We start from the raw sequence: 11,418 nt of genomic DNA on the forward strand, positions 1-11,418 counted from the left end.
AACAGTTCCTGAAGCAACAAAGTTGCTGCAACTAATCCTGACAATACCAGCAACTACAGCTTCGGTGGAGCGCACATTTTCCACCCTGAAACGCATCAAAACATACAGTCGGAACCGGACCGGGCAAGAACGTCTTTCGGCCCTCGCCATTCTGTCTATTGAGAACAAGAGACTATGCCAACTGAAGGCCCGTAAAGATGTGTTTTACAACGCGGTGATAGAGGTCTTCACGAGGAAAGAGCGTCGGATGGATTTTATGTACAAATAATCTACCGATTGGTGAGTCAAACTATTTTGGGTTTAGTGCGATTGAATGAATGTCGGCTGCTAGCCATCTGCCTTCATATTCAGTTGAGCAGTGTATGTCTTCATTGTTGCTGACTGGGACTGACAAACATAATTGGCCGCTGTGCAATAATTAGAACAAAGATGTTTCATAACTTGCATTTTGATGCTGGACATTACTTTGTGTGTGTTTGTGTGAGGAAGAGAGAGCGGGAGGGAGAGAGAGAAAAAATATATCTGAGTCTGGCTTTTAATCCGTAGCAGTGGTGTGACAGTTTCATTCTTTTGTTTCTTTGAGACCTTTTCTGATTTTACTGTTCTCTATGTTCACTCTTTCTATTGGATGATGTGATTTTACTTATTCTGTTAAGCACTTTGGACCCTGCTGGTTGCTGTAAAGTATTATATAAATACATTAGATTGATTTTGATTGATAGATTGATTGGAAATGGCTTGCTATCGACCGTGCGTGTGTGGCGCGCTTGTGCGTAACGTTTAGCCCACTGTTTTGATTGAGTATTAGCCTAAACAATAAATTAGATAATCTGGCTTTCATAACTCAGTGCCTACCCTCTTACTGACATCACCGCACGTCACTGTTTCTGAGAGAGCTGCTTCCATCATTCACAGAGCTGTCCAGATTTTTTAGTCATGCACTGTGCCTTTTTGAAAGTACATACACCGGTCAAAAGTCTGGGGTCACTTAGAAATTTCCATACCACTCCATTAAAGACAGAATACCAGCTAATCTGAGTGGGGGGCTGATCTTTAATGCATTATCTTCTTTGCCCATTATCAACAACCATTCATCAATTGTTCCAAAGGCACGTTTGGTTCACTAATCTGATATTTAAAAAAAACTAACTGAGAAAACATTGGACAAGCACATAATGTAATCTGAGAACTGCTGCCCTGGTTAAAAAAACAATGCAACTGATCTCAGCTGGTAATGGAGTGCAATGGAAATGTCTAAGTGACCCCAAACTGTTAACTGGGAGTGTATATGTGTGAGAAGTTGTTCTCAACAATGAATTTTACCTAAAGCAAGTACAGATCAACGCTTCCAGATGTCCATCTTGAAGCAATACTTAGAGTTTCAACTGCGACGTCCATTAGAAGAAATGTGACTCAGCTTTGTGAGCACAAGTGCTGCCAAGTATCGGACAACAAACACAGCACAAATGGGCGCAAAGATGATTAGTTTGTTGAGGGCAGTACAATAACTTAAAATAAATAAAGTTAACAGTTAAAGAACAGTTAAAATGTGGATAAAAATGTATACTTGTGTTTGAGAGTTTGATTTGTTGTTAGTAGAAAGTAATAGATAGATAGATAGATAGATAGATAGATAGATAGATAGATAGATAGATAGATAATTTATTGATCTCCAAAAAATGGGAAATTATAGTGTTACAACAGCAAAATATCAGTCACACATACAGAATATAAATGAAATATTAGGATACAATATACATATATACATACATACATACAATATACATGAAATAATAGGATAAAATACAAGAACAACTATTTAAAATATAAACAAGTTGGAAATGTAGTAAACCTATTGTGCAAGTTGCACTTAGTGCAGTACTGTATATTGCAGTAATGCATTCTGGTATTTCATTTATCTGTTCTGTGCCAGATTTAAATAAGTTATGAGAGGCAACTATTTTTATTAGGTGTGAAACACACGTATATTACATATTTCTTTGTAATTTGTATTCATATTTATTGTCATTATTTCATTTATAAGCTGAGGTTTCTAGCACATGTGTCTAAAAAGACTTCCACTTTATGTTTACAGTTTGGTGTGACACAGTATTTGAAATAAATTAAAAAAAGAAATATCTGTTCTTTTTTTGTTAAAAAGTATGTGTTTAAGTGTTCTTAAACACTGATGTGGCCCTCCAATCAGATGACGTTGGCAGCAGTGGCCCCGCAACTCATTTGAGTTTGAGACCGCTGGCATAAAAGTGATTACTTAACAGGTTCCAGGAGTCTTTTCATTACCTAAATGTTGCTGGGCAACCAGCGGAGACCCTTGGTCTACTGCATCCTAACGACCAAGAAACAGCACGGCTAAAAGTACACATTGTTATTTTCACGTTAAGCTTCTTCTAATAATAGATTATAAGATACAACTCTTTAATTAGGCAAGTCAAGGCAGCTTACTTTGAATAGCATGTTTCAGTAACACAGAGATTCAAAGGGCTTTACATAAAACATTAAAGAGCAGTTAAAAACATATTAAATGAGATTATTAAAATGCTAAAATATATTTTCCAGTTGTAATGCTGACCTTAGCCAAGTGGCTGCAGCCACATATTAAATGGAAAGATATAACAGTGATATGGATACTGAAACTATTTTAAGTCTGAGCAAGAAATATATATATCTTTTTTTTTTCTTTAAAATGTCAAGCAAGTCCTCTAAACAAAACCCTAAGCAAAAACACCACATGTAAAAAGGATCTTGCGAGCACAACTTTGAATAGAGACGGACAACGACTGTCAATTATGCAAAAGTGTGCTTGTTATGTTTTATTGGAGTAAAAACCCCAAGTAGCAGTGATGCCGTTTGGCTGAAGTGAATTGCATCAGACCTCTTTGTCCCGTAGGCTCTGGCTCAATGTGAACTGATTGGGTCTTCATTTGAAATTGTGGGGCTTGTCAGGCACTGATGCCAGCTGCCGTTGCATATCTGCTACAAAGTCCCCTGTCAGAAACCCACCCCAGCCCAACAAGAGGCGGTCGCCAACATGGTGCTGTCTGCACACTTACACACGTAACAGATGAGTATTTGTTCTTTCTTTAAACTCCATAGAAAGAAACAAACAAATGAAATGTGAATCTTCTAAAAAAACAACACTGAGGTGAGAAGAATGATGTGGGAAAATGGCTTTCTGGAACCTTTTTTTCAAAAGGCTAGTTTATTTCTGTCAAACAATGTCTTAACATTTCATGGCTGCATGTGAAACAGTTCTGGCAAAGTAGCAGAAATCAATTATACAATGCTGAATCTATTATCCAAAGCTCCTCTGAGAGGCTCATTGATGTTCACATAACTGGTGCAGTAATAAGATCCAAAGAGCCGCCGTAGCGATTTGTCCCTCCTCATACTAAATTTAACAATATCTACTGCTGTATTTATACTACTTCTCCAAAGACCCACCCATTAAGACATTATTACAAGCCAATACATTACTGATAAATGCAGTCTTCAGCTGCCTTAATACCTATCATTTGTGGCAATGAAGTGAATTCCATCCAGCCTTCATCCATCTCGGCCTTTTTTATCCGTTTTTTAAATTGAATTAAAGTCGGCGCTTCGCTCAAAAGGGATTTAAAGCAACCTGCTCAGAATATTCCGGGTTTGTGAGCCTGGAATGTCAAGTAACAATCAATCCCCATGAAATGGAGCTCTGTGGCGTTGGCTGGAATTAAGGTCCTAACACAAAGTCAATCAAGAGGATCAGCAGACTGGCGAGTGGAGCGCCAACGGCCCTGTCGCCCAGATGTGACAGGGCCGTGATGTGATGGGAGATGAATGGTTGGCTTATGTTCCAGAGGATCAGATCTTACCAAATATCCACAAAATCATGGTCTTCCAATACTTTCTGTATTTTAATTAGTGTTGTCCCATTAGTGGCAAGACCTGAGGATGTTTGTCAGCAGGTAAAAACAGTGGTTTATATCCATATAAATTCAGAATGTTATTTTGGTTCATTTTTATCATTTTATGTCAAAAATGTAAGTTTTAACCAATGCTAGCAACATTATCCAAGACCACTTTGGCCCGGACTGAAAAAACTCCACTAACGGCGGTATATCCATAACATTTTGTACAGACATTCATGGTCCCCAGAGGATGAATCCGGCTGACTTTGAGGATCCCCTGACTTTTCCTCACCGTGAGGTTGACTTCTTTGGTTGGTATTAAACTAGATCGACAACTATGACATGGATTGTTGTGGAATTTAGTACGAACATTCATGGCCCCCAGATAATGAACCGTTGACTTCCATCTTTTGTCATTTCATCCAGCAACACCTCCAGACCAACTTTTCAACGTGTCCAAAACTTTGGGTTATCAGCAAAAACCTACAAACTAATGGTATTCCCATCCGCTTGAGAAGTATTTTGTGTTTAGTGCTAATTAGCAAATGTTAGCACGCTCAACATGCTAGCATTGTCATTTTAGCATTTAACTCCTTAAAGCACCACTGTGCCTAAGTAAAGCCTCACAAAGTTGCTAGCATGACTCTTAGTCTCATTTCTGGTTGTGTTCACTATTTTCAACAGGGATTTAGCTTCAAGATTGTGTGTAAATCATTTATGACTCTTATGGATTTCCAATTGCGAGCTCTCACCAGAAATCTTACAGTACCACCTTCTATCGAACTGCATCTAAATGCAACAATAAAAAACATATTTCAACCAAATTCCCATTAATATATAGATTATGTAAATTCTGTCCGACAGACCTAACTTGCCATCCATGGAGCCATGGTTAAAGCAGTGTGGCTGCGTGGCTGAGGGAGAAAAGACTGTGGTCAGTGACAGATATAGTTCAAGTGTGGTAATCATTTCCAGTGGGAGTGTCTTCACACAGTGCCACACTGCTTTTTTTTTATTTGCTCTGGAGGAAACTACTAGAACTGTTGGGTCCTTGTAAATTCTGTAAAGTGTCTCAAGATAACTCTTGTTATGAATTGCTACTATAAATAAAATTGAATTGAATTGAAGTGCTTCAACAGCAGTAATTTCTAAACACAGTTCACAGACTCCCACCACAGCATCCAGATCACTAACATGACGCGCGGCGTCTGAGAAGCCGTCATTGGAAACTGTTTGGAAAAGAACAGAGCAAATAAAAAAATACCTGGCAGCGGATCGGAAGAACCATCTGTCTATCACATACACCAGTCGTGATTGTCACACACACACACCTACAACTAAACCACTGCCATTGCTGCCAGTAGCTCCTCGCTGGACGCTGATTGGTTCGTCAATCTGCTAGTTCAGACACAAACGCATTAGGTTAGAGCCCGACAGTAAGGGTGATATTGTGTATCTTGTATCTTGTGACATTGTGAGAAACCGTGCAAGGTAACCAAAATGTACAGCTGGCTCCAACAGGCAAGACGACGTCATTCATCAGTAAGAGCCATACAATAATTACAAAAATGACTCATATGACTGCTTTCTGGTCTGGATCCTCCATGATTAAGGTTTGCAGATACAAAACATTAAAAGAAAGGAGAAAAAAAAGGACAAGACAGACTAAGCAATAAGAACATGACATGAGAAAACATGACAAGCATGTACGAATAAATAAAATAGTTGAATGCTGATAAATACAGTATTCTCATAGTTTTAAGATGCCTAAGAGTTTAAGTTTATATTTGTGCATTCTAATTACTGTAGGCACAAAAGACTGGCTGTACCTTGTAGTCCTAATTTTCCTTTGCAGGAGTCTGTCAATTGATCTATTGCTTCTTGAGAAATTCTGATGAAGAGGTTGAATCTGATGAAGAGGTTGAATCTGATGAAGAGGTTGAATCATTTAGAATTTGTTCTATCTTGTTTATATTGTGCTCATGCTTCAAAGTGACCAGTGCGGACTGTTGGTAAGAGACTGGATTCAATCTCAATTCCTCCTTCGTACGAAGTCTTGCAGCCGTATAACAATGTCACACACACCTCAGCTTTTGCTTTTAAGAGATGATGGAGATTCTCCAACAAATCTCCAGACTGCCCAATTTTTCAATGAAATGTAACATACTGTGGACCATGTGGTATGTTTATTATTTTACTAGGAATAAAAGTACCTTTAAAGTATCCATGGTCAGAACAAATAACAGATTGATCTACCATCTAGAGTGTTCTTCCTTTTTACTTTCACAACTATCTTCTGTGCTTGTTTGAAGATACTTGTATTTTTATACTTAGTGAGAACACGCCACCCACATTCACTGTGAGCTAAACCAATACTTTGTGCCCACAAGTGTGACATTCCTTTTTGCCAGAAGACCTGCTGAGAGCGCAGCCATGTAAAACTGTATCATATGGCGCGTGAGAATGCCAGTTTGAAGGACCTCATTATTCACTCAGAGGTCACGTTAAAATGGAACACCTTGTGACTTTTTCCTCTACTTTCCTCTTGCCAGAAGCATTCATGAAATTAGAAGGTGAACCATTTTAAACATGGCAACTAATTGCAGGCAGGAATAAAGCTGGCAGCATGGTGGAGATAAGCACCTTGTATGAATAGAAATCGGCAGTTACATATGCAGAAAATGTGGACCTTGCACATAATAGGTGTAAGTAGGAGTTGGCAGCCGGCTGAAGTGAACCTGGGTGCATGGTGAGAATGGGCCACCCTCAGGATAATGAAGTGAGGCACTAAGTGTAGAATTGACTTCACTGAAAATGTTTCATTAGCTGCACTCAGTCCCCACATTGTTCTCCTCCAGAGTACACCTGAGTCCAGATACGGAACTCCAGTTGTATGGAATATAAAAGAGAAAGGGAGTGTCACAAAATGAAAGGGTTAGTTCACTCAAGTTACAATAAACATATATATTTTTCACATTGATCTGCTAGTGTGTAACCATGTGAATAAATTTGTATGCCATATATATATATTTATAGTTTTCTGAGTTTAAAGTCAGAATCCTGAGACTGAAGTTACTACTGTTATTACTAGTCATAGTTCTATTATCTTTACTGTTACTTTAATTGCCACTGCATCACGTCATTCCATTATACCCACTGCTATAATTATGAATCATATTTCTCTCTCTCTCTCTCCCAACCAGTTGAGGCAGATGGCTGCACACCTAGAGGAAGTTTTTACTTGCCGCTGTCGCACCAAAAGTTTCCTTTTGAAGAGAATTGTTGGGTCTCTATAAATTAGAGTGTTGTCTAGACCTTCTCTTTCAGTAAAGTGTTCTGAGTTTTACTTTTTTTGAGATTTGTCACTACAAATTGAATTGAGTTCAAACTCAAAATTTGAACAAACCTGCTTCGTTAGTATTTAACACACAAAAGCTAAGCTAATCTTCAGCATGACCGTGTGGGTGTGCTACAGTTAAAATACAAAACATTTTCTCTTAGGCCATTATAAAATGATCTCACACCAAGCTGCTCAATTCGGAAAAAGCAGCAAAAACTATGTAAAAAACCCAACATTGAAAAAAGTGACAAAGGATGATTTCCATAATCTCCCAAAACCAACATCTGTGGTTGACAAAAGTTGCCGGAGCACAAATTATGCAATTCCACATGAAAGATACTAAAATACAACTGTGAATCCCATTCTGTTAAAATATACAGTCTCATTACTGTTAATACACAGATATTTCTTAGAGTGAATGTCTCAAAGTCAGTGTACAACCACTACCACTACTTTTTTTTGCCATTTTCAATCTGCCATTTTGAGGATTGTGCCTTTAAGGCACTGCAGCGTTAACATCCACGTTAGCTTTGGAAGATTTAACACATTTTGTTCCCAGCTCCGACAGTCCTTCAGCCTGACATGGTCATACTCAGATTCTAGTCAGAATATAAGTCTGATACTGCTCCATTGGGCTGGGATTATGGTTTTTCAACCAAAAATGCCTCTGCACTCAATAGGATCAACGTACAACTGATCAAAGCAGCGCAGTATGCAACATTTGTTGAACTTTTCACGAAACCCGCAGGAAGGACAGCAAAAACATCTTTCTGATCGCCAAATGCCTTGATTGCAGTTCTCTGTTACTCTTTTAGATTGAATGCGCTGTCGATATCTTTTATAACAGACACCATGGAGGAATCTACACATCTCGATTCTCAAATTCAACCTAAGCGCTCTTCTGTGACGTGGTTGATTACGTTTCTGTTGCTCATCTGTCCATTATTGTATAAACCTCACCCTGACAATTTGATTGGTCCAAACCGTTCTGGTTTGAGCATAGTTGTTCCACAAAGGATCAAGTCCAGACCGGACTTCCAGACCTCAAATGTTGTGGGCGGGGCTAAGTTCGGCTGGCATCCAGGCTATAAATCATTCACACCGTGTAATCAAATATAAAACTGTTTACATATTTGCTAATTTGCAGGTAAAGGGGATCACAAGCAGTAGATGCACCAAGGTGGAGTCTGAGCACTTGTGTTGCTGAAGCACGTGTAGTCAATAGTGTGAAACTATCACATGAATGTATGGTATGAATGTGCACACGGTACTTATCCGATGAACTCACACCTGTTTAGACAGGCGTTTGGTTGATCTGTATCCACACTAAGAAAATATGTGGTTTAAACTTACTGTCCATATAGAACGTTACTTTTTTCGAATTGCATATGTTGTGCTCCAACAACTTTTGTCGGCTATTGGGGTTGTTTTTTGACATCACTTTTTTTCTAACTTTTTTTTTTTTTTCGTTTTAGTCATTTTGTTTTACCTTTTGAGACTTTTTTTCAACATTTTTTAAAGTTTTTGTCAAATGTTCTATTTTTCTAACTGTAGTACACATCATTTCTGTTTTTTTTATTATGTGGCAGAAGTCTATGTAATGAGCAGCCTAAACCTTCCCCTTTCCCTAAGTACCTATAACACTTGTCAGGCCGCCATTGTAAATAAGAACCTGTTCCTAATGACTTGCCTGTAAAAATAAAGGTGGTATAAAATAAATAAAACCTTTTCCTGTTGTTTTTTCACTGATTTATTTCTTAGAGTGCACCTGGTCTGAACATATTGTGTAGTTTTATTTGTGTATCGGGTTCTCATTGTGTATGTTTTTTTTGTGTTATGCCCCTGTAAAGCACTTTTTTTGACCTATGCCTGTAAAAAGCACTTTTAATACATTTTACTTACTTGGTTGGGTCCGTGTGCATCCTAATGCACTTGACAGAGAAACCAAACTTGGACCTTCTCATGAAAACATGCTACAAAGTGCTGCTACTGATTAAAACCTCCACAGGGTACCTTTAAGCTTTGCAGTGCAGGTCTCTGTTTCAACACCAGGAAAGTCTTTTCAGCTTGTTTCTTCTTCAGAGCCTTTACAAGAGCATCTTTGGCTTTTGGCTCCTGCTTCAGGGCTTTCATCATGAAGATTTAGCTGCTTTGTTCCCTCTCCGAGGCCTCTGTAAGAGCAACTCTGGCTCATCTTGTCATCAGAGTTAGCTCAGTTCGGCTGGGACACAGGACATGTATAAAAAGAAAGAATTGAATACACTTTATTGTCCCAGGGGGGGAAATTTGTCTTGGACACAGTGCTACAATCTGTTGCTTTACACCACAAACATGTAACAGAAAATGACATTCTAAAATCAACATGAAATTAACAACAATTAACCCAAAAGCAGACACGGGAAAGAAAAAAGGTGAATATTTATTTGGTAAATCTGAATGTGGAAGCAGGTGAGTCCAGGTGATGGGGGCACAGGGTGAAAGCAAGTTGGCTGGAGGGGAAGAGCAGGTCCAGCATGGTTGAGGAAGCAGACGGCCAGGCAGAGGTGGAGAGAATTTCCTGGGTGACAGAACTGCAGACAAAGGAACAGGAAGCCGATTAGCAACAGTCAAAAACAACCACGCAGCAGAGCCCACTTTCAAAAGATTTGAGCTGATACGCAGGCACAACCAACTGGTTTGGCTAACGATCCGGCAGGGAATGGATGTCAGGTCACAGCTTTTATGGTGTAGAGGTGATGATCCGGACCGGGTGTGCAGACTGCTGATGAAACACAGGTGTGGGTAGTTGCAGAATCTCCCACCTTGCCTTGTAGCCAGGCAACCAGGGAACTCAGGCAGAAAACAGACTCATGGGGCGGGGATCGTGACAATCATAAGATCAACGAAGCATCTTAGGACAGGAAGGAAGGACACGTATGACTGCACAGACAATACAACATCTTAAAAACTGACTGCAAAATTTAAAGTGCAAAGTGCACAAAGAGCAAGTGGCAGCAGATCAAGCATCAATCATCACATCCATACTTATATTAAATAGACCCATCAAGACGAGACATACTAAGATTGACAGTTTCAGTGCCTACTTAAAACCTCCTAAACGTCTCAACATCTTTACATTTAATGGCAACCTGTTCCACAGACTTGTTGCTCCAAAAACAGACTCCTTACTTAAATTACTCTTAAGTCTAGGAGGTACAAAATCAGCAGAGCTACCCCTGGTAGAGTAGCTGTGAACATCTCTCTCTCTGTTAAAATAATGAATTAAATATTTGGGGCCAGCCCCATGCACAGTCCTATGTACCATGCACAGGTGAATCTGAGAGACTCGATATTCTACTTTTAACCACCCAATAGTCTCAAAGTGAGATCTCATGGGGTGGTTTAGAATAAGCCTCCGCCTCCCTTCAACACCCACCAGGTCCGGATTTGTTGTGGAACGGCAACGGCCATGACCCACAGCTGAAGTCACAATGACCCACAAATTCACGTATGATCATGCGATATAACAGGATGTAGTTTCTAGACACAGAACCACAAAACCTCTGACCTGTTGACTTCCAGCCCATCTCCGCACATTATGACATTTTTAAGATGTAGTGCAGGGAGATATGATGATATAACTTTTTTGAAAAGTAACCGGATGTTTTATGTTGTTTCTGTGCTCGATTTCCTGTCCTGCTGAATTGCTGCGGAGCTCTTCGTATCTGCCTTGGAGGGATGCGGATCACCGGAGCTGGGACGGAGTCAGGACGCAGCCGCTCTGCAGTCAGGGGAAATACACACAATGACTTTAATGGAAACCTAATGACTCCACCGCCGTTCTGGAGTTGGTGGACATCAGGGGTTAGAATGAAAAATGCTGCTGCAACAGCCAATGTGTCCATTACGACTCATTTGTCTTATTAAAGAGCCCTCAGGCAGGACACTAAATCTGTTAAACCTGATTATCATAATAATTAGATCACAGCATGTACATGGTTCACATTAATTACCCCAACAACAAGTTTACAAGAGTTGTTTGGTAATCATGTCAGAGCCTGGAAGGTTGTGTGTGTGAGTGTGTGTGTGTGTGTGTTGGTTGGGAATGGTTGGCTGTGAGTTTTCTGTTTTGTTTTTCCCCTGTATACTTCTGTTAGTTTCTGTCTCTGTTGTGTTTCCCCGTTCCCTTCC

The sequence above is a fragment of the Etheostoma spectabile genome, chromosome 18 (assembly GCF_008692095.1).
Source record: "Etheostoma spectabile isolate EspeVRDwgs_2016 chromosome 18, UIUC_Espe_1.0, whole genome shotgun sequence".
NCBI classification, from domain to species: Eukaryota; Metazoa; Chordata; class Actinopteri; order Perciformes; family Percidae; genus Etheostoma; species Etheostoma spectabile.